The sequence below is a fragment of the Panthera tigris genome, chromosome D3, assembly GCF_018350195.1.
Source record: "Panthera tigris isolate Pti1 chromosome D3, P.tigris_Pti1_mat1.1, whole genome shotgun sequence".
NCBI classification, from domain to species: Eukaryota; Metazoa; Chordata; class Mammalia; order Carnivora; family Felidae; genus Panthera; species Panthera tigris.
The window spans coordinates 39,704,475-39,729,206 of record NC_056671.1 but is presented as its reverse complement, the minus strand read 5'-3'; the positions used below and the strand labels follow the sequence as shown (position 1 = coordinate 39,729,206).

The 24,732-nt window shown below is 37.8% G+C and overlaps 1 protein-coding gene across 1 annotated transcript in view; it reads right to left on the bottom strand.

The window, feature by feature from the left end:
* Nucleotides 1-24,732, bottom strand: part of DLGAP1 (DLG associated protein 1) — an 888,408-nt gene that overhangs the window by 710,623 nt on the left and 153,053 nt on the right. The gene's annotated exons all lie outside the window — the stretch shown is intronic.

The window sequence follows — 24,732 nt, the reverse complement described above, 5'->3', positions numbered from 1 at the left end:
TTTTAATGTTTAGTTTTGAGACAGAGAGAGACAGAGAGAGACATACAGACAGACTACGAGCAGGGGAGGGGCAGAGAGAGGGAGATAGAGAATCTGAAGCAGGCTCCAAGCTATCAGCACAGAGCATGATGCGGTGCTTGAACCCACACATCATGAGATCATGACCTGAGCTGAAGTCAGATGCTGAACTGACTGAGCCACCCTGACGGCCCTCTTTTCTTTCTTACTGTTCTTTTTTTAAGATTTGTTTATTTATTTACATCACTTCTACACCCAACACGGAGCTTAAACTCACAACTCAAGATCAAGAGTTGCACGGTCTACCAACTAAACCAGCCGGGAGCCCCTGGAATAGGTTTTTCTTTAGAGGAGCTCTTATTGAAAATGAAGGACACGTAAATTACAGCACAGAAAGGGAATCAGTATTTTTCCTTCTAATAAAAGAAGTATCTTTCACATTATTTGTTACATTTAGAAAACAGAAATTCCGAACCCTCCCTACCTCCTCCAAATTGAGTTTCCAATACTTCTGACAAGAATTCCATGGCTATCCCTAGTAAGTTTGGGGTTTTTACTCAGTAATCAGATGCTTTGTTTGTAAGCTTACTTCCCAAAAGTAAAGTTTTGAGAACAGTTTTCTGTAGAACTGCAGTCATGTCTTTTGTGTGGGCATGTCTCAGATGCTGTTCTCAGATGTTGACTTAGGAAGTTTTCATGGTGAATAATACTCCTTATTCACCCTGTCTTTTTACTGGTTTATCTGATCACTCTAACATTTGTGAAGTAGCAGTTTTCATAAGAGAATTTTCCTTTTACTGTGGATTATTTTCTCAAGCATAGACAAAGGATTTCAGAAGCAGCTCTCCTCCTGACTCATTCCAGAAGGTACAAAGACTAGCTGTCTCAAAAGTCCATCCATAAACTGGGGATCTTCTGTATTTAGAAGGTGGTCCAAGATTCTGGGGGTACAGTAAGATTTTTATTCATTTAGAACAGAACTTCTCCAAGCTGGTTACATGTTAGAATCACTTGGGAAATGTTTATGAAGAAATCGAGCCCAGACCTAATGCAGAGAGATCTTGATTTCATTGGTCTGTAGTAAGGATCAGGGGCCAGTATTTTAAAACTCCTGAGGTGTTTCTAATATGTACACATCATTGCGAACCCGTATTTAGAATGAGATTTACAGACTTTACTACGGTGACCTTACCTTTGAAAATACCAGATAATTTCACATACATTAGTTGACAGGAAGTAAGGCAATCATAAAGAAACACATCATTTATCTGCCACCCTTTGGGAACAATTATTATGAATGAAAGAATTCTCCTGAGAACAAATCTGGTCTATCAACACTGAGATAGTAAATATTTCAACATTTTTGGTGGAAATCTTTTAAAAAAATACTTTGTAATTCTAAAAAGAGGTTAGAGTGGGAGAGAGCCAAAGCATAAGAGACTCTTAAAAACTGAGAACAAACTGAGGGTTGATGGGGGGTGGGAGGGAGGGGAGGGTGGGTGATGGGTATTGAGGAGGGCACCTTTTGGGATGAGCACTGGGTGTTGTATGGAAACCAATTTGACAATAAATTTCATATATTGAAAAAAAATACTATGTAATTCCTCACCCTGGAGAAAATATACTAAATGTGTGTTAGTACTTTCTTGATCGTTATCAGTACAGACACCTGTGGTTGCATCATCTTGTCTTTGTGATATGTAGGTGCCTCTACTAAATGGCATCAGTTTTCAAAGTTTTGGTAGTAATCATTCTTGTCATTCATCAGGCTCAATCATTAGTTCTTAGTATTTTTAACTGGCTGACCTCACCCACGCATTTCCCGTTGCTTTTGCCCTTCCTGCTTCTAATCTAATAATGCCAATATCGATTATGTTGAAATGGCTGAATGCAACTTGAGGAGGACTCAAAGCCTGAGAGATCAGGTAATCATGCTTATTAAATCAAGCCCTTCGATGATGCATGTAATTCATGGTCAGTAGGTTCTGCTGTGAGAACACAGGATATCTGGTCTCCTGCGAAGGAAAGCGTGTGAACATTATGACTAATTTCCCCTTTGCGATTCTCTAACAGTGTTCTTCCTTTCATGGTTGTATTCAGGACAGTCCAAGTTGGCAGAACTTTGTTAGATAAATACGTTATAACACAAATGTACATTTTTAGAAAAAAAGAGCCCAGATCTGAATGAGAGATGGGTGAAGGTTTCAAGTAGTGAGGAGAGGTCCCTGGGGATGAGCTGAAGCCTACTATCCTTCCCAAATGCACACTGACCCTACGAATCACTCTGCCTAATAAAGGGGCCAGGAGACTGCACGATATATTGCGATCCGACTGATTGCAATATGACCCAAGTAAGAGAAATAGCTAGAAATGTCAAGACAGAGAAGATACCCAGAGACGACACTTCATAAAATATAGTGGCTCAACGATTCTTCCAATTAGTTTCCAGAATTGGGGAGAAAAGTCATACTAGTTGTAGTTACCAAATTCATAGTCCACATGTACTAACTACCTCAACATAGTATTATACTCATACTCTCTCTGCTATCATTTCTGATTGTAATTTCACCCCAAACCAGAGCACCTAATCTGTAGTTTGGAAAAACCTGGAGGTGGCAGAATAGATTATACAAACTAGGTCTAGCTCAATCCCCCAAACACTGGAATGAACGAAAGGTAAATGTACCGAAAGAGAAGTCAAACAGCCTCATACAATGAGAAACCATGTCCGTTGCTTGAAAATACGTATAAGTCATGGTTCCTTGGTCTTTAACATATGGGGTTCATGATCTTTGCAGAGCGTGTTCCAGTTTTATGCCGGTGAGGGGTATTAATAGTATTAAGTGGTACTCACAGTATTAAAATATTATATAATGTATATTTACCTTATTTCTTAGAACCGCCTGATTGTTTGCCTACTTCTGTCATTGAAACTGCTTCTGAAAAGCTCTCATTTATAAACTTATATAAGATTTCCTTACCTGTAACCTTTTAAAAGAACCCCTTATATATATATATTTATCTATAACATGAGATATAGATATATATATAACATGAGATATATATATATATAAAACATGAGCTATAGATATATATATAAAACATGATATATATATAACATGATATATACATAAAACATGATATATACATAAAACATGATATATATATAATGATATATATATATAAAACATGAGATATATATGTATATATATATCTGTATATATATGTATATATATGTGTGTGTGTGTATATATATACATATATATATACATATATACATATATATGTATATGTATATGTATACATATATATATACATATATATGTATTTATGTATGTGTATATATATATATATATATATATATATATATATATATATAGCAAGATGACAATACATCTTCACAAAATAGTATCCCTGAGGTAAATTCCCTATGAAACATACAGAGAAATACACCACCCATAAGCTGTAGGTTTTTTTTTTTCTTTTTCTTTCTTTCTTTTCTTTCGTTTTGTGAGAAAGACAGACAGACCTCCCACAAGCGGTGGAGAAGAGGAGAAGGAGAGTGAGAATCTCAAGCAGACTCCACACTCAGCATGGAGCCTGATGCGAGGCTCGATCCCACAACTCTGGGAACATGACCTGAGGCCAAATCAAAAGTTGGTCATTCAACCAACTTAGCCACCCAGGCACCCCTGAGCTGTAGGTGTCTATCTAGTATCATGATATCCTTGTGACATCACTTCAGCTACAAAACTTTAAGTTGAGCAAATAATCCCACTTATCACTCAGCCCACAAGCTGTTTGGTTTTGTTTTTGGTTTTTTGTCTTGTTTTGTTTTGTTTTTGTAATTCAAGGCTACTCCTCTGCTATCAGAAGGCCAAGGTGGGATATAACTCTGTTGACATGTTACTCATTGCAACACCAACTGAGGTAAGGAGTAAGAGGGACACAGATTCAATGTATGTAAAAGGGGTCCCTGCTTATCCTAACCCTTCTCCAGGGAAATCATTTATAGTTGTTTGAATTACGCTCCTAAAAGGATATGTTCACCTCTGGTACTTGTGAATGTGACCTCATTTGCAAATGGAGTCTTATCGATATTATTAGTTAGGAGGAGATTGTACTAGATTGGGGTAGCCCATACATCCAATGACTGGTATCCTTATAATAAGAAGACAGGATACACCGAGATACAAAGAAGGTCATGTGAAGACAAAGGCAGACATTAAAGTTACAAAGCAAGGTATAGTAGCGATTGTCAAGAGACACCAGAAGCTAGGAAGAGTCAGGGAAGTCTTCAGAGAGAGAGAGAGAGAGAGAGAGAGAGAGAGAGAGAGATGCCAACACCTTGCTCTTGGATTTCTAGCCTCCAGAGTTGTGAAAGAATTTGTGGTTTTAAGCTCCCTAGCTTGTGGTCATTTGTTACGCTAGTCCTACAAAACTAATACAGCATCAAAACAATAATGTTCCATTCTACTCCGTAAGTTTGGGAGTAGAGAAGGCAAACGGTCACCAATTAGCCACCCATCACGTCGGGAAATGATTTGATCTCTGAAACCATCCATCCCACCCCAGCCTTCCCCCTCTTGCCTCCCCGGCACCCAAAGATCTGTTCTTGGGGCTCACTTTTCTTTTTCTGGTCATGGCTGACCAGGAAATCCCTCTAACACTTTACCCAACACCAGCAGTTATTACGTGACCTATGTTCAGAAGCAGAGCATTATAATCATGTTTGCAGACTGTTTTTAGAATTTATCAGTATCTTTTCTCCCAGAAAAAGAAATGCCTTGGTGATAATAAAATCATATGTAAGTCTGATCACAGATTCTTTATTTTGTGATTTTAAGTAAATATAAATAAAAGCTCTACCAATAAACATTTTTAGTTTTCCTAGAATGGTCATTATGCAGGAAGATTAACCACCATTGTGGGATGGAACCCAAACTTTCCTCCAAGGCACACCTGATCCTATAGAAAGAAAGACTTTCTTCTAAGACAATGGATCTCTTAGACAGTATTTCTTTTTGGTTATGCCCACATTTATGTGAAGAGCTATTAAGAATATATTCCATCAAAACAGTGTGGAGGTTCCTCCAAAAATTAAAAAAAGAACTACCCTATGACCCAGCAATAGCACTACTAGGAATTTATCCAAAGGATACAGGACTGCTGATGCATAGAGGCACATGTACCCCAATGTTTATAGCAGTGCTTTCAACAATAGCCAAATCATGGAAAAAAGCCTGAATGTCCATCAACTGTTGAATAGGTAAAGATGTGGTTTATATATACAATGGAATACTACTTGGCAACGAGAAAGAATTACGTCCTGCCATTTGCAGCAACCTGGATAGAATTGGAAGGTATTATGCTGAGTGAAATAAGTCAGAGAAAGACAGATATTTTATGTTTTCACTTGCATGTGGAACTTGAGAAACTCAACAGAAGACCATGGGGAAAGGAAGGGGAAAAAATGGTTACAAACAGAGAGGGAGGGAGGCAAACCATAAGAGACCCTTAAACACAGAGAACAAATTGAGTGTGGATGAAAGAGGGGGATGGGTGATGGGCATTGGGGAGGGCGCTTGTTGGGATGAGCACTGGGTGTTGTACGTAAGCGATGAATCACAGGAATCTACCCCCCAAACCAAGAGCACATTGTATACTCTGTATGGTTGCCAACTTGACCATAAATTATATTAAAATAACAAAAGAAAGTAATAAAAAAAAACCATGGTCCATCAGAAAAAAGTTAAAATTCAACAGAGACTTAGCTAAGACACTCGCACAGTTGAACTGAGATTGGCCTGGCATCACCCAGTCAGTTGGTAGCACTGATTCCTTGTAGTCAATGTCTTCTTTAAGACCAAGTTGCCCTGACTGATCTGGGCACAGCAGGCCTTTACGAGCTGCATACAGATAACTGACAGTTGCCCTAGACTTTTGGAGACTGGTAGACCCTTTCCTCTTTCTTTCTCCATCTACTGATTGATCATTTTTCCTTTACTTTGTTCATTAGATTCTCTTCTAAGGAATGAAACCCAGACACATTAGTTTTATCAGTAGGCTCCCAATATAATATTAGAGTAGATACATTATATGGTAAAATAAGATTTGCAGCTATTCTGATTACATTTATCTATGCTCATCCTTTTTCCCCATTACTTAGAAAAAAAAAACCCAGCTTCCCTAAAAAAAATGATTCATTTATCATGCAATTCATCCACTTAAGTTGTACATGGTTTTAGTTTATTCAAAGATACGGGCAACTACCACTACAGTCAATTTTAGGGCATTTTCCTCATTTCTTTAAAAACCCTGCACTGTGTTAGCTCACACCTTCCCCATCCCATCCTCCTCTGATCCCTCCTCTTGACAGCCCTAAGCAGCCATCTCTATGGATTTCTCTACTCTGGACATTTCATATGAAGGAGTCGCATAAAGTGTAGTCCTTTGTGCCAGGCTTCTTTCATTTGGCGTAACGTTTATGAAGTTCACCTACGTTGTAGCACGTAGGTTGTTTCCTTTTCGTTGCCAAGTAATATTTTATTTTATGGATGTAATACATATTTTGTATCCACCTCTCTGCTGACAAACATGAATTTTTCCCACCTTTTGGCTCTTAGGAATAAGGCGGCCATCAACATTAAGTGCACACGTTTTTGCATGGATGTATGTTTTCATCTCTCTTAGGTATATAAACAGAAGTGAGCTTGCTGGATCATACAGTAACACTACGTTTAATCATTTGAGGGACTGTGAGACTATTTTCCAAAGCAAGTATACACATTTGTCTTTCTACAATCAGTTTTTGAGAGTTTAGATTTCTCTAGACCGTAGCTAACACTTGTCATCTGACTTGTTATGTACTCAACATCCTAGTGGATGGGAAATAGTATCTCATTATGCTTTTCATTTGCATTTCCCTGATGACTAATGATATGAAGCATGTTTTCATGTGCTCATTCATCCACCTCCTTGGAAACATCCTTTGCCCGATTTTAGTTTAGCTTTTATTTTTCAGTTGTAAGGGTTCTTTATATATTCTAGGTACCAGTCCTTTATCAAATACAAGATTTGTATTTTTTTCCCATTGTATCAGTCTTTTCACTTAATTTCTGGTTTCCTTTTGACACGATTTTTTTTTAGTTTTGATAAAGTCCAACTTACCTATTTTTGTTGTTGCTGCAACTTTTCCCCATAACATTGGAAATTTCAGGCTCTTAGTGTTGTATCTAAGAATTTTTTGCCAAGTCCAAGGTCATGACAATTTAACACAATGGTTTTTTGTTTTTTTCTAAGAGTTTCATAGTTTTAACTTTTAACATTTAGAACTATCATACGTTTTAAGTTACATATATATATATATATATATGTACAAATATATACATATATATATATATACGAGATATGAAGTAAGGGTCCCACCACATCCGATTCATCCGTGTACAATTGTTTATAGTTTTATAATGCTTTTTATTTCGGTAAAATCAACAGTGACATCCCACTGTCATTTCTAATTTTAGCAATTTCAGCCTTTTTTTTTTTCATTTTTTGTCAGGATAGCTATTGGTTTGTCAATTCTGTTGATCTTTTCAAACAACCAGATTTTGTTTATTTTTTCTTATGTTTTATATTGTTTCAATAACTTCTACTTGAATCTTTATTACTTCATTCCTTCTCCTTGCTTTAGATTTCATTTGTTCTTTATTTTCCCAGTGTCTGAAGGCAGGAAATTAGCTTATTGATTTAAACTCCTCTTTCCTTCTTATCATTTACAGGTACGCATTTTCCTCTAAATAACACTATATCTGCCTTCCATTAATTTTAGCATGCTGTGTCTTCATTTCATTTATGTCAAAGTAAGTTCTAATTTTCCTTTTGATTTCTTTGGTCCATTGGTAGTTAGAAATGTGTTGCATAATTTCCATACATTTGTGAGTTTCACAAATCTTTAACTGCTATTGATCTCCAATTTCCCTCCACTGAGATTGAAGAGCTTACTTTGCATTACTTGTATCCTTTTAAGACTACTGAGGGTTGCGTTGTCGCCTAGCTTATGGTCTATCCTGGAAAATGTTCCATTTCCCTGTAATTTTCGAAATTCCAATAGTTACATAATATTTTTCATGTAAATTAAAACGTAAGTAATTTAAAAATGATTATGCACTGGGATGTGACCAATAGAGGCTTTGGTATTAAGATGAGACTGTGTTTATTTAAATTAAAAGGAAACTTTGTAAGTCCAGATAGATGTAGACAGCCCATCTGCACAGGCTTCCTTTATTTTACATCAGTGGAGGACCTGGACATTGTTTCAATTCAATAAAATCTTAATTTTTGCAGCTACTGTTGGGGAAGCCTTGATTACAGCTGAGTATTTAAACACAGAGGCTTTGGTGCCTAACAAGCAGAAATGATAAAGCCAGTTCCTAACCATGAACATTCTAAGATAAATTAGATCCCACTGATCATTCAAGATGAACACATTGGTATGATGCAACTAATAATACTTCTGAAATTTAAGATAAGAATACTTCCTAGCAATTTGCCTAAAACAGGACTGACTTCTAGTTTAGGCAGTTGGAGAACTCACCTGGAAAAATATAAGAAACTTATCTCTACCTGGTAGCAAATTATAATCAGTATTATAAACTGTGGTTAATAATAATGAGACAGAATCAAAACGCATTTTAAAACCTTATACCTTCATTAATTCCATTAAGGTATCTGGCCCCCCTATTTCTCTAATGTTTTTGACCATTCCACTCCAGCCATACCTGCCACATTGCTACTCCAGGAGCTCGCCCACTTTTGCATTGGGTGTTTTCTCTCCCAGGAATGCTCAGGGATCACTGGTTAATTTCCTCACCTCCTTCAGCCTTTTCTCAAAGTCACCTGCTCAAAGTGGCGTATCTATTAAGATTCTTGTTTAAAATTTCAACCTGCACCCATATGTCTCCTTACCCCTAGGCACTCTTGATTCCCTTACTTGCATAAATTTTCTATACTGCACAACATCTATTATTTTCTAACAGACCCTATCATGTACTTGCTTGTTATGTTCATTCTCTTTTGCTATGTAAATGTCAATCCTAAGGAGGCAGGGATTTTAGCCGTTCCTATTCTCTTGACTATCCTAAGTGCCAGAATAGAGTTTGGGTCATTCTTAGGAGATACATTTACTGAGCACTTACTATGTGCTCACCAGTGTACTAGCTATATTGTAACATTGTATGTAAAAACGAGCATGTTCTCTGTTGTGATGGCCTTTATCTTTGAGAGGGGGAGAATGTTATTAATTAACATTCACCCCTAACAAAGTGTAAATTGGGATATATACATATTCTGAAGGAAATAAACAGCCCTATGGTAAGATTACAAACAACTTCTCTATTTGGAGGTAGAGTTCATTGATGAGGAAAGGGTTTGTTCAAATATCAGAGATCTATTCTTGAACTGAAATATGAAATGTAAGTAGAAGCTATCTGGGCAGAGAGTAAAGAGATTTTATAAGGAAAGAGCATGTGTAAATATCCTGTAGGCGGCAGGAGCAGAGATAGGGGAGTATACGCAATGGCAGGAGGGTAGGAAGAACTGGGACCATCAAGCTCTTGGGTGCTAGATGATGGCTTTGCTCACTATTTGGGACAAATGGGAAACCACTGACATCGGGTTTTGGGGGAGAGGAAAGAAGCAAGGAGACATGATAGATAGGATCATAATTAGGCTATGGTGAGATTATTTTGGCTACAGCCTGAGGAATTATAATGAGCTCTTGACCTTCTGGGATTGTTTCAGAGCTTCTGTTTGTAGACAGAAGTTAAAGTAAATTTAACAATTGTGTTTACCCTTAGTTAAGAGCATTTCATGGTACAAGTACAGTATGTTTCCTGGTATGATTCTACCTATAGGTAATTTTCAAATTTTTTCCCCCTAATTTTATAAAGTCAGAGAAGCTCAAGTAATGCCTATCTGGCACCTTAAATTCTGTGTGACACCTTTAACCTAAAATTAAGGCTTCAATAAGAAATACAGTTTCTGTGTACCTGACTATCGATATGTATGTATGAATAAATATATATGTATTAGAGGAATGTGTATCTCAAGTTTATTGTTAAATACGCATGAATATTCGTTCCCAATTCATTTCACATTTCAGTTGCTTTTTAGACTTTAATGAATACAGATCCTAACTCATAAATTTATTTTCTTAGTAACTTGGTTCACACGGATTCTTTTAAAAAGAGAAAGAGTTGAAATAAAATGCTGTCATCAGAACAGAAGGATTCTTTTCCCCTTCCCAATGCAATGGCCTTTTGATCATCTTCCTGTGCATGTAGGTGATAAAGAGGTCTGTGAAAAATAGACACACTCCAACTGGGGATCATATGGTAACTCATGATCCAATAAGGCCATGAGGTTCTTGCATCAGAAACGGCTTTAACAAATACATAGAATTACACAATGTTATTTAAAACTTGCTTACAGAATTCTTAGATTCTTATTTGTGACCCAATTTCACAAAAGGGGAATTTGTGTGTACGTGTGTGAGTCGGCGTGTGTGTATAAGCCAGTGCGCACTGTTCAGCTGTGACTGCAATTCTGAGAATTTTAGGATGTCCTGTTACTCTGAACCCAAGACGAGTTAGTATTCAGAAAGTAAGAATAGGTTGTGTGGGTTTTATGTGAGAGAAGGTGTATGTCACGCATTTCATGAAGGTTATCGGGTAGATTAGTCAAAGAACCACAGACTTCTTTTTGCCTCTTAAGAGGAAACTGCCCAGAACTAGCTTCATATATTAAAAAAAATTGTAATTGCACTTGCTGTTCTTTTGGCTGATTTAGTGCTAATTATTTTTTGTGGATCGTTATCACTTATTACTGGAACGCGGACATTTTCCCCGAGATACCACGGTGATAGAACTCAGCAGGGGGAGCACAAAGTTATTGTCTATTCTCACGTTATGCATTTGGGCTGCTGACTTTTTATTTGCCCAAATAGCAACAGTATGGGCATTAGATCCTATTCTTCATGGAGTTTCAGTGGTAGAAATAGAATTTCTGCCCTCCCTCTGCTCCCACTCCTCCAAAAGCCTCTGTCTCCACCTACTTTATCTTACAAACCTGCTGTTGTACAGCCCTTTAACTAGAGGACCTGATTGTGGGAGAGGGCTCTTTATTTTTTGGACTCCTGGACATATTCACATTGATTTTGGAGAGAAAATCTCTCTTACTTTTTAAATTAAAAATTTAGTTTAGTTTAATTTAATTTAATTTAATTTAATTTAATTTAATAAGAAAGCAAGCATGAGTGGGGGAGGGGCAGCGAGAGAGGGAGAATCGTAAGCAAGCTGCAGGCTCCACACTCAGCACAGAGCCTCACGTGGGCTCCATCCCATGACCATGGGATCACGACCTCAGCTGAAATCAAGAGTCAGATGCTCAACTGACGGACTTAGCCATCCAGGTGCCCTCTTTTCCTTCTTTATTTTGTTGTTGTTGAGTATTTGGTAATAATATTCTCATCACAAATGGACGGTTTTTAAAATATGGCATGCTATCCAGGTTCAATATGTATACGAGGGGATTATTTTTATGTCGATACAGAACTTCTCTTCTCAGAATGATAATCTCCAAGAGTGCTATAATCCTCTTAAGCACGCAACAAAAAAGCCTTCCATTACCACTGTCCCCCCAAAACAAACAAAAATAATTCCTTAACGGTGGATGCCATTGTAAGCACCAGTATACCCTATCTGCTGGTGGTGACAAGCCAGAACCGTACTGGAAGCAGTCATTTGTGAAGGCAACGTTGTTGTGAGTCATGGTGACATGGGTGACAGTGACAGGAAAGACAAGCAATAAAGTAGCCAACAGCAGACCTGAACTTAAGTCCTTAATGGTTCCTTACAGCTGTGTAGTAACTACGTTCAGGTCACGTAAGTTGTCTGTGCTGCTTCTTCCATGAAATGGAAATAATAACATTTCACAGAGTAATCTTAATAGCATTCATGAAAATACAGTATAAATGGAAAACTTTAAACATCCATACGTTTTCTTACCACTAGATTTAGAACAGAAGTTTTTACTCGGCCAGGATCACTTGTGTGGGGCATTTTAGACACAGCAAGTAATGTGTTTTTTACAGTGATTCCAAGAGGCTGTATTTATTAATTTATCCTTTACCAGATGTATTGAAATTTAAGTAACATATGAGACGGTGAGCAAGGTGATGAGCTGGTAAAAATATAGATTGTGAAATTTCCACCATAATAACGTTAGTTAAAACAAGAGGCTGTGAGTATTTAGAGTAAATGTAAGGTAATCATCAAAGAGCCTTCTTATTCGGTAAAGACTACATGTAGTTTAAAAATAAAATATGGGGCAACTGGATGGCTTAGTTGGGAGAGAGTATGACTCTTGATCTTAGGGTAGTGAGTTCAAGCCCCAAGTTGGGTGTAGAGAACACCGAAATCATAAACTAATTTTTTTAAACGAATAAATAAAAATAAAACATGGATTGAATCTTGGTCCTAGTGGTAGAAGTGTGTGAGGGATAGAATTCAGACATAACTGTAGATGAACAAATGATCTGATCTCCTTATAGTTTGACAAACATTGATATTTTAATGAAAAGAATGATTTAAATGTGTTTCACATTCTACATGTTAAAAGTATTCTAAATTATTTGATCCCTTTTTTTTAAAAAAAAAAATTTTTTTAATGTTTATTTATTTTTGAGACAGAGAGAGACAGAGCATGAACGGGGGAAGGTCAGAGAGAAAGGGAGACACAGAATCTGAAACAGGCTCCAGGCTCTGAGCTGTCAGCACAGAGCCTGACACGGGGCTCGAACTCACGGACCGTGAGATCATGACCTGAGCCGAAGTCGGACGCTTAACCGACTGAGCCACCCAGGCGCCCCTGATCCCTTTTCTTAATTAAATATTGACTATATAGCAGATAAACCCTTTTTTAAAGCAAATTTACTAGTATTAAAAACCATTTCTTAACTGTTTGAAGATGGGGAAAACTTAAGCCTATCACCTCAACACTGTGGTTCTCATTAATTTTATACACTCCATTAACCATGCCAGGGTAATTATACCGATGCTATTTCTTGTTACTCTCATGAAAATTATCAAGATCTACTCATGACAATTTTTTAACCAAAAACTTGAGTCATTCATAAAAAAAATCGCTATGTCATTATTTGCCCAATTTCTTTTCAACTCTAATGAATAAAAATAAACGGTGAAGTTAAGCTTATTTTCTGGTAATATTGTTATCATTTCCTGACATTTACACTCTTTTTTCATTGATTTTATCAAATATGGCATACCAGCTTTTGGCGGCTACTTAGCATCGACAAGTTCTTCACATTCCTGACGTGTAGTGAAATCGTTATACTTGTACAAGTGACTTCCAAGTATTTGTTTGTTTGCTTCTTTTACATGTGTAAGTCCTGCCAACCCTTCAAGGTGAAAACTCATCAATGTATTATGTTAACCAACACAGTTGCCCGGGCGATGATTCATTCATTCATCTACCCGACATATATTTATTGAGATTTATTTATGGAAAAAGTCTCACCGGCCACTGTTCTCAGTGCTTGGAATACATCAATGAACAAAACAGATCAAGTCCCTGCTTTCAAGGTCTCATAAGATACAAATGAGCAAATTGAGGTCCAGCACGAATAAGTTACTTGTTCAAGAGCCTATGACTAGCATAGTTTTTAAGTATTTACTTCCTGTCTTCAAATCATCATAATATGGTTAATTGTAGAGCTGGGCTGAAAACCCAGGTCGTCCATTATTGGGACTAGGGCTATTTCCACTATTCCACATCCCTCCCCATTTCCTACCTCACTGTCTCCTTATTGGTGTGTACTAAGTTTTAAATAGTAATTTATCGCATGTTGGCATTAGACCCTTCTATAGTCTGATAAAAACAATACAATTTCTAGCATTTACAGTGACACATTTCGCTTTGTGGTATCTTTCTATGGACAGGGCCCCATGTGTCTTATCTTCCTGATTATGAAGTAAGCAATCACCATATCTTACAACTTGTGAGTCTGTTTGTACTGGGCAGGGAATTGGTATGAAATGCTCAGGGACTGATAACCTCTGATCAAGAATTCTGAGAAAATGTTTGTACTATTGTTACTAATTCCATCCTTCTCATTGTCCCAGAATGAGCCTATTTTCCTTTTATGGCCTTAGCAGAAATATTTCTCTTTAACCTTGAAGTTGTCTTTGGTGAGATCTTCAGATATCCTCCAAGAAACACAAAAATTATGCTTGCTAGTCTGCAATAAACCATCGGCCTAAATTTATTCTCGTTTAGAGGTTTCATCATTTGAAATTCCCATAAAGTAATAATAGCTTTTGAGGGCTAATGCATGCCTACTTCAGGTCCATGACCTGAGGGCAGCTGCTTTTGAACTATTGTGAACGTTAGGGAGATGTTAGAGTCTTACAGTGACGTGTTTTTTGTTTGCTTGCTTTCAAGTATTTTAATATGTGGTCCATCCACAAGGCTTACATGGAGACTGGTTATATTTACCATAATTAGCTTTCATGCGCCCCCATATACCACTAGTCATTTTCTATCGTTTTCCATATTGCTAGGTGAAGAGAATTGTGGCTCTTTTTCTGCAAGGTACATATTCCTGGTTTCTCTGGTAAGCACAAAGTTGAACTCGCATCTTGATTTCCTTAGATTTACACCCACACATGATACATACAAATAAATATATGTACTCCCTGTATACATGACTCCATGTATCAGAGATTTTCTCTGAGTGAAACTCCTAGAAGGGTAGTGATTTCATAAACTCTAAAAATCATTCCACATTTTATGAGTACTTGTGTCACTAAGAAATGTCCAAAGCTTTTTAATAATGCACGATTAATACCCCTAACTGCTATAAATGCATATGATAAAAAGAATAAATCCAATAGGTTTTTCTAGTGGTGAGACAATATGATTTGTGAATAAAGTCGGTACAGATAAGGTACCTGATGGTAACATGTTTTCTAATAAATTAGTCCCTTGTAGAAATGAAAATAATATGTACAAAGCCATAAATTAATTTTAACTAAACTCATCAACTGACATTTCAACCCAAGTAAAGAAGTACATCTGATGTATGTTCACCATCACCATCATTTCAGAAAATAATAAAATGTTTTAGATGGAAAGTGTCAATGCCATAAAGCATTAGCAAATCACTAACTATTTGCTAAGAAAGGAAAGCCTGGTTAGATGTATGTATTTAACAAGTAGAAGCAACATTTTTTGTGATCATATAAACCGGGCCAGCACTGAAAGAAAAGAACATGCTTTCCCGTTATGTCACGGCAGCACGCCCTCAAGCTCAAGTTAAATTGTAGGGACTGTGGATATGATCACAGCAAATAATTATGGGAAATATGTCATACATCAGCAGACACTACAGCAAACTGTCTTGACTGTTTTGTCTCAGTCACATCATTTCATAATACTTAGTTTCAAAAATAGTAATGAGTTTGTTTGCTGTGTCAACCTTAGCCACACAGGATGGGGAAAATTTGTTCTGACACCGGGTCATGTCAGAGATGACAAGACAAATGGGACAAGGAATAGGAAGGGACGCTGCAGGCTCAGTTTTGCTCTAGTACATGGCTGTCAAAAGAGGCTAATAAAATACGAGGTTGCTGAACTGAAGTAGAACAAAGAAATTATAATCTTGGTCTCTGAACAAATCCTACCCCTCTCAGGTATACCACTTATTCCTGGGTGTCACTTTGAAAAAGGCACATTAATGAGTGGATGTACTTTTAGAATAAAATAAACGATCCTGAAATTTTGCAATGAGTGATAAATAAAATGAGGATGTTTATGAGGTGCCTGGGTAGTTCAGTTGGTTACGCATTTCACTTTTGATTTCAGCTCGTGTCATGATCTGACAGTCATGGGATCAAGCCTTGTGTCAGGCTCTGTGCTGAGCGTGGAGCCTGCTTGGGATATTCTCTCTCTCTCTGTATCTCTCTCTCTCTCCCTCCCTCCCTCCCTCCCTTTCTCTTTGCCCCTCCCCTGATCACACTCACTCTCTCAAAATAAATAAACTTTAAAAAACAAAAGAAAAACGAAAATGAGGACATTTATTATGTAAAATGAGATAGTTTGGGAAACACTGGTGAGATGACAGCAGAAGGATTAGAGTTACTTTCACTTCCTGAATTAGTACTAACATCTAAACATAGTATCTGCCACCAATGGGTAAATGGCCCCGAAAAGTAAATTAAAAAATAGAAAATGTTAATAACTTATGAGGATTGCCAACTCTGGAAAAACTAGTATCATCATGTTTCACTCTATGTATCCTTTTTTTTCCCCAAGAAAACTTGTGTGCAACCTGAAATGGTAGCATTTGAAATTTATCAGCGGTTAAATTTGTAAAGTAAGTTTTACAAAGATGAGACAGTTTTGAAGTAAGGAATCTTTTCAAACGTATTGAACAGGATAATGGAGACATAATTAGTAAACAGACTTTCCCAAGAAGTCCTCTACATACGTGCACAAGGTTTTAGTCCATGAAGTTAACATGTAAATAAAAAGTACTATTTCTAACAAACTTTAATTTCCAGCAGAATAGAGTCATATCCAAATCCAAGAAACAATCTGCTTTCGTCTGATCCAAGAAACCTGGTACCCAGAGTCCTAAGGGTCCAAAAGAACTAAACAAAGTTCAAGGGCCAAAAGAACTAAATAAAGGTCAATGGGAACAAACGCAGATGATCCCCTTGCTAAGGCAAACACATAAAAGAATATATGGACAGATTGAAATCCGTTGGCAACAGGTCATGTCCAATTAAAGATTCCAGGTGGCCATCCAAGTGGAGACGAGCCCTTCAGCGTCAGAGGTATCAACGCCAGTTCTTCCTAGAGGAGGCCGTTAGATCCATGGGGCTTCTGGAGTGATGGCCTCACGGGTCTCCAATGACACTGGGTGTTCACACCTAGGTCCTGATCATTTGGATACCAGGGACCCAGTCTACGGGTGCTAGATCTGAATGCTAAAGAACAAAGTAGGGGGAGGGACATCATACCGGTGTTTTTTTGTTTTTTGTTTTTTGTTTTTTCCATGTAAGTCAACACAGTGAAATGTTCAGTGCAGCTATTACAGATTTGAAGCTTAGAAAGAAATGGAAAGCTCTCATGCCCCTCAAGTTATCTTTGTCATCTAGAATCCCAGGAAGCAACTCAGAGAGAAATGGACTCGTTAAAAACCAGTCTAAAGCAAGTACAGAGGCAAAGAAGTGAATTGAAAAGAAGATACAATGTTGGTAGAAAGAGAAGAGAAACTACTTTAGAACAATGTTAAGAGCACACAGGGCAGTTCCGACAGATTTTAGGCAAAAAGGAACTATGCACATCTTGACTCCTGGGCTGGCCTCACCCTGGACTGAGGGTGAAACTACCCTACTCAGAGAGAGATGTGAACAATTTTGATTGCAAGAAACAAAATGATGCTTTGGCCAACTCAGAACACAGTACCTTTATACCTCTTCCTAATGCACACTGCAAGGGACAGAATCCGGACAAAGATGTTGACAACAATTTTAGGATTCAGGATTCTGTTTTGTGAGGCCAAACGATGTTGTATGGTAGAGGAGAAATGGGCCAGAATATAGTAGTTTATAAAAACCAACCAACCAACCTGAAAGCAAGTGAGAAAGCCCAGGTGAGCCTGCTTGAAAGCAAACGGAACACCGGAGGCTGAGCCTTCACTACAAATAGAAATATCGTACAAAGGACTACTCTCCAAAGCCAGGGCAGTGCAAAGCTGGGGGAAGATGGTGTGTGAGGTCCCCCAGGGCACAGGCAGTGAAAATCATTAACTAATGACTCAGTTCAGGCACCGGAAATGACTTTAAACCTAAAGGGCGTAGGAAGAAGTGGCCCCAGGGACAGGATTCTTGGGCTCCAGGAATTCAGGGCAGGAAGAACAGAGTCTGATGTGGCACAAAACTAAAATTGCTCTGGGATCATTCTGAGGATGGGATGAGACAGAAGAAAAGGATTTGGGGATTCACACCTCAGTCACTCATTTAGAAATATTTAGTGAGGTCAGGGAGCGTCATGGTTTGTGATGTTAAGGATATAGGAAAGAACAAAACCTACAGAAAACTTTGCTTTTAAAGGAATTAGATTCTTGGGAAGGCGGCAAAACAAGCAGGATAAATTCTTTTCTCTTTGGATTGTTCTCCTCTATCATTTTATGTAAGATGGAAATAAAGTCAGGCATTGTTGGACAAAACTATTACCCTACTTGGTCAACTATTACATTTCATCCTACCAAAGACAGGCTTTCCAAATCCAAGGGCTTAACTGACAGTCTCTGTTGGAACAAAGAGGGATGGAGACCATTTCAAATTGTGCAATATATATATATATATATATATATATATATATATATATATATATATATATTTCTATTCATTAGGATATATTTAGGAGTAGGTACTGGCATGTTAGTAGTATCTATATACCAGGTTGTATTTATAGACTTCATGCCCACAATTTCTAAAATCAATGAAAAAACACCGCGTAATGAGAAATACATGTTATTAAAACCTAAGATGAAAAAGTGTTCTGTAGGTGAAATTTATAGAATGTAAGTATAAGACAGAGAATGGAACATTATATGTAACTCTAATTTTAGTTGAGATCATCTATGGAGTCCAACCAGGGGCCCTTCTTTCTTAGCAGAATACAACATCTATGGGGATCAAAAACATGGGCACCAACTGACAAAATAGCCAACTTCTCTGAACGTCCTAACAGAACATGTAGGAGTGAAGTTCTGTCCGTCCGGAATGCCCTTCTAGAATTTACTAAAGACAGCCAGTCTAACTAATACATTTAGGTTTTCCAAGGGTGAAGATGTCAACTGCAAATTAAAATACAAGAAAAGTAAAACAAACAGAAGGCCATTACCTGAGCTGTCAACCAGTAATCACCTAGATTTTTCGGGTTAACATTGCTAATCCTGTAATTGTTTTTTTTTACCATAAAAAATGAATATCGGAAGGGAAGGGACACACTTCTAAGGAAATATGAAAAGAAAACCACATACATGGTCTACCTTATTAACTATCTGATCTATTATGCACTCTTTACATCCTAAAATAGCCATAGAGGAAGTGGTCCACATGTTTTGCTATTTCTTTTTTCTGTTCATAACAAAATGAACATCTGGAAAGAAAAAAACTAAAATACAGTTGTGGATTATGCATCTTTTTTAAAGATCCAAAGCAAAGTAAGTGGGGAAATAGGAAAGATGTGGGACTACAGGTCTCATCTTAACACAAATATTTGCTCTGAGCCCAGGCCAAGATGTCAGACTCTACAAATGCAAGGAATCTAATCCGAATATTTACATTGCATGTAATGGCAGTGACGAGGACATCTGGGCTTCCTGCCCTCAGTCCGGTTCAGACAGATAATATAAATGGAAATCGAAATACAGACGAAGATGCCAAGGCTCATTAGCAGGGAAGAAAATGTCCTTGTCCAACTAACTCTGGTGAGTTGGACCCATTTCTCTGGTTTTGTCCAGGGGAGGGGTGACCCAGGGCAGCCAGGAGTTGTTCCGCTTGGTATTATGCAGTGGTCGCTATTATAGACTAAACATTTACTTAAGCACACCGTGTAGAACTTTCCACAACCAGATCACCCGATAATCTAAAAACTAGCTTTCCAAATTCCAGTTTTTCCAAGGTGTGATTTTAGACGTGTATGTAATATTTTCCTTAAAAAATAACCTTTACATTTTATCACAGATACAAACATATATTTAATGCCACCAATAGATTTTGGTTATTACAATCAAGTAGGTACAGTGGTAGCTACCATGAGAACCACAACTATGGTGCTATGGAATACTCTGTGTCTCACTAGTAATTTATTATTACTAGGTTATCATTAAAATCTCACCTGGAAGGAAGCCTAATAAGGTACTAGCCCTAGAAACACTCAGAAGTTTAATCAATAGTGATGATTATAGATGTGAGACAAACTAGGAAGCAGTGATCTTGAAGGGAGAGCATCGCAAAAGCAAAATGACTTAAATTGCATCAAAATAAGATTAGAAAGGAAAAGTTGATTCTGTCAAACTGCCTCCAGCTAGTAGTTCCCAAATTGTGGCTGTCCATCAGAATTGCTGGGGGCACTGTTTAAAAGCCGTTTGTCAGAGTCTCACATAGACTGATTCAGTAGATGATTGGTAAATATTTTTACGTGCAGGAATGTACAGAAATCACTGCTCGATGGCTTTCATCTAAAACATTATGAACTTTATTTTCAGCGTTTTTTCTGCCGTTCATGAGCCTAATGTTCAAAGCCGAATAGCTTAACTAACGTGGAATTGTCCTAATTAAGCAGATTTAGCAACCCTAAAAATGGGCCAGAGTAATGAGAAACTGATCCTGCTTATGGAAATCAATTTTTCCCAATTTTTAAAATTTTTAATTATATAAATCATACATAGCTAGTTTTGGAAAAACAAATAAAAGCAAAAAGCCTAAAATAATCACCCATTATCAAGATGCCCAGCGATTGTCAATGCCATGAAAGTTTTCTTTTTAATGTTTGAATACATGTACACTTATTTTAAAATCTAGTGAGTGTTTTATGTAGCAACCTATCATTTTGCATGTAGTCAGATGGGGGTCTTATTACATTTCATGATTTTTGTCTATACTATAATATACCTTTTTAGTTTCTTATTATGTAAACAAATTCGAAGAAAATATCCATTATAAATACTGCTCTTTGGTTATATCTTTAGATAATTTTTTCCCCACTATCTTTTAATGTATTTCCAAAAAAAAAAAAAATGGGCTTGGAGGTTACACGCGCACACACACACACACACACACACACGTACTTTACCTCTTCTTGCAAGTAAAAATTAGGCCAGATAGAATTTGAAGGACAATCCTTTTCCCCCACTGGGAACTAGAAGTCACAGAAGGGAGAAACAGGCTAGAAAGATGGTGAGGACATGGCCTGAACACCTTGCAGAAGGGGCTCAGGGCTACTTTGAGCACCAGCAGATCCTTGTCCTCATGTTCCTAGGGAGAGCCAGCAGCATGAGTGAACAGATCCGTTGCAGCCCATGCAGATTCCTGTGAGTGGGATACCCTTGAAAATTCAAACATTATCACTATGTGGTGAACTGGGTAAAGCTGTGATTACAACACACACAGCATCGTTCCAAAGAACAAAGGAAACAGACAGAATCCAAGATGTGCCTAGGTGCTAGCTATTTAAGGACAAAGTTCACCATGAGTCTAATGTTTGGAAGCTGCTACGGAAATTTCTTCTCTCTGCATAGCGCAAGATGGTCAGAGCAAATGTGCAAAGGTAGGGACTGGCTCCAATTATGAAGCAATTATGACACAGATGCCATTCAGGATTACTGAAAACATTACCTGCAAGAATACCTCTGAAAAATGTCAGTGATAGAATCAATTAGGGGAGGGTCAACTCTGACTGAGAAGCAAGTCTCCTACTTTCCAGGCGAAGAAACAGGTAAGATCTAGTCTGTATGTTAAATTCAATTATATTAAAAGAGATCAAAGTTGCAAAGACTACAGTAAGAATACTGCTTTTGGCAAAAATCAGATTAAACTGTGCTCCGAAACAATACTGACTCATTTACAAGTAGAGAGACCTCTTGCAGGATTCTGCATGCAAATACAAAACGGGTCACAGGATACCAAATTCTCGAGACTACATGTCACTATTAATACTCATTTTTATTCAGATATTTACAAGACCGTTTGGCATTTGTTAAAGAGGTAATGTTTCCACGTGTTTTCCTGAATACAGAATCAATGACATCATGACAAAAACACTTTAGGTTGGAGAAACAAACTCTTATTTGCATTTAGAACCATTTCAGTGATTTTCTGCAGCCCTTTTACAGCCCCCTGGACCTCCACACCCCAACACCCCACCAAGGACAGAATTCAAGGTTTTAGGAATAAGATGGCTAGCTTAAAAATAATATATCCCCACTTCATTTCCTAAACTTAATCCATGTTTAAGGGACTTTCCCACATTCCCAGGAAAGAGCAGACTGAAAACTTAATGCCGAAAAAAGTTTCTGTTAGAGTGCGTAAAACTAAAAAACTTATAGTCCATTTTCAAAGACAAATCAAATACAAACAAATTAGGAGCCTAATCCACTTTAGGAATGCTTGTTGGAAAAACAATCACCATTTACTTAAAAAATGCCCTTTTTCTACAAGTTGTCTACAATCAGACTAAATCAGATGCCTGGGGCACTCTCTCAGGCTACAAAATAATTTTTTTGTGATGCCAAAAAATCTATGTCTTGTTATCTTCTTTTTCTTCACTTGGTATCTTCTACTTCTTTGTCACCACCCTGTTTTCTCCCATCTCCAAATACAAGCAAATCAGCGAATTCTATGTTCCAAGGGTTTAAATTGAGCCAAACATCGGAGTATCTCATATCCCTAATTTTTTATCCTTTGGTATATGCCTTTAGTTTTCACTTGCAAATCAAGAGCCCTCTCTGGCATGACATTCAACGCCTTTTATCAGTTTATTCTAAACAACTTTCCTCACCTCACTTTGAAAAATACCCTCTTTCCAGAGCGGCTGCACCAATTTGCATTCCCACCAACAGTGCAAGAGGGTTCCCGTTTCTCCACATCCTCTCCAGCATCTATAGTCTCCTGATTTGTTCATTTTGGCCACTCTGACTGGCGTGAGGTGATATCTGAGTGTGGTTTTGATTTGCATTTCCCTGATAAGGAGCCACGTTGAACATCTTTTCATGTGCCTGTTGGCCATCCGGATGTCTTCTTTAGAGAGTGTCTATTCATGTTTTCTGCCCATTTCTTCACTGGGTTATTCGTTTTTTGGGTGTGGAGTTTGGTGAGCTCTTTATAGATTTTGGATACTAGCCCTTTGTCCGATATGTCATTTGCAAATACACAATGGAATACTACGTGGCAATGAGAAAGAACGAAATATGGCCCTTTGTAGCAACGTGGATGGAACTGGAGAGTGTGATGCTAAGTGAAATAAGCCATACAGAGAAAGACAGATACCATATGGTTTCACTCTTATGTGGATCCTGAGAAACTTAACAGAAACCCATGGGGGAGGGGAAGAAAAAAAAAAAAGAGGTTAGAGTGGGAGAGAGCCAAAGCATAAGAGACTCTTAAAAACTGAGAACAAACTGAGGGTTGATGGGGGGTGGGAGGGAGGGGAGGGTGGGTGATGGGTATTGAGGAGGGCACCTTTTGGGATGAGCACTGGGTGTTGTATGGAAACCAATTTGACAATAAATTTCATATATTAAAAAAAAAAAGAAAAATACCCTCTTTTCCAATCAGGCCACACTGCATTCTTCTCCACTGGACCATACTTATTAGGTTATATTCCCAGCTAAAACCATGTCCAGAAGACACGGCTCCAATGTCCCAACCTCCCTGATGGCATCCCTGTTTCCACAGGATGAGAGTCAGGGTTTTATGAGAAGACCACACACGTCCTCTGTGATCTTTTGGGGCTGGGTGTACAACAGCGAACGAGATGAGTCACGTGTCGTGTCCAACATGGTGCAGATATTAAAGCATTTCCATTTCTCTACTCTTCTCCCCTGTGGTTCCAAAGGAATCTATGTTCACTAGAATGACAAGCCTTCACCACAGCTTTGTGGTTATCTGACTTCCCCTGTAGACGAATGGTGGCCCCAGTGCCTGATCTTAGGTGGGTCTCAATAAACATTTGTTACATTGCTTTGTATTATGTCTCCAGAACAGAGATTGTCTCTTATTCCCCAGCGCACAATGTCTAGCATGTAGTAGGAGTAGATGGTGATAGATATCCAGAAGACTGATTTTTTTTTTTTAACAGTGTGCAAGGGTGCGGACAGAATAAGATAAATGAATGGATAATAGATACATAGATAGATGATAAAAAGAATGAATGAATGGAGCTCAAGGACCTATAATACCTAATTGAGCTGGTACCCACTTATCTGGCTCTATCACTTATTAGCTGTACAATCCTAGGCAAAGTACATTGACTCTTTTTTTATGTTTATTTATTTTTGAGCAAGAGAGAGAAAGAGAGAGAAGAGCAAAGAGAGAGGGTGACAGAGATTCCCAGGCAGGCTCAGTGCTGTCGGCACAGAGCCTGACACAGGACTCAAACTCACAAACCATGAAATCATGACCTGAGCTGAGATCGAGTCAGACCTTAACCAACTGAGCCACCCAGGTGCCCCCCAAGTACATTGACTCTCTAATCTTCTATTGCATTATCTGTAAAGTGGGAATAAAACAGGTAGTGAGTTCTTAGGACTATTCATAAAATCAAATAAAGGTAGGTAAAGTGCTTAGCAAGTGCCTGAGACACAAGTTCATGTCTAATAAATGTTATTTGCATCATATAGTTTTCTACGAGTCTTCCTTCTGGACTCCTTAAGAAAAGCTCTAATTAATTGTGCTTAAAGATACTAATGATTAAAGTACTAAGAGAGTCATTTGAGCCAGAACTGAGTGCCTAGTATGGACCAGTCATCCGTTATCTTACTTATGTTGTAATATATAATTTAACAATGAGAAAGTAAGTTAAAATAATATAATAATAGTCTTAAGATTACACGGAGAAAGA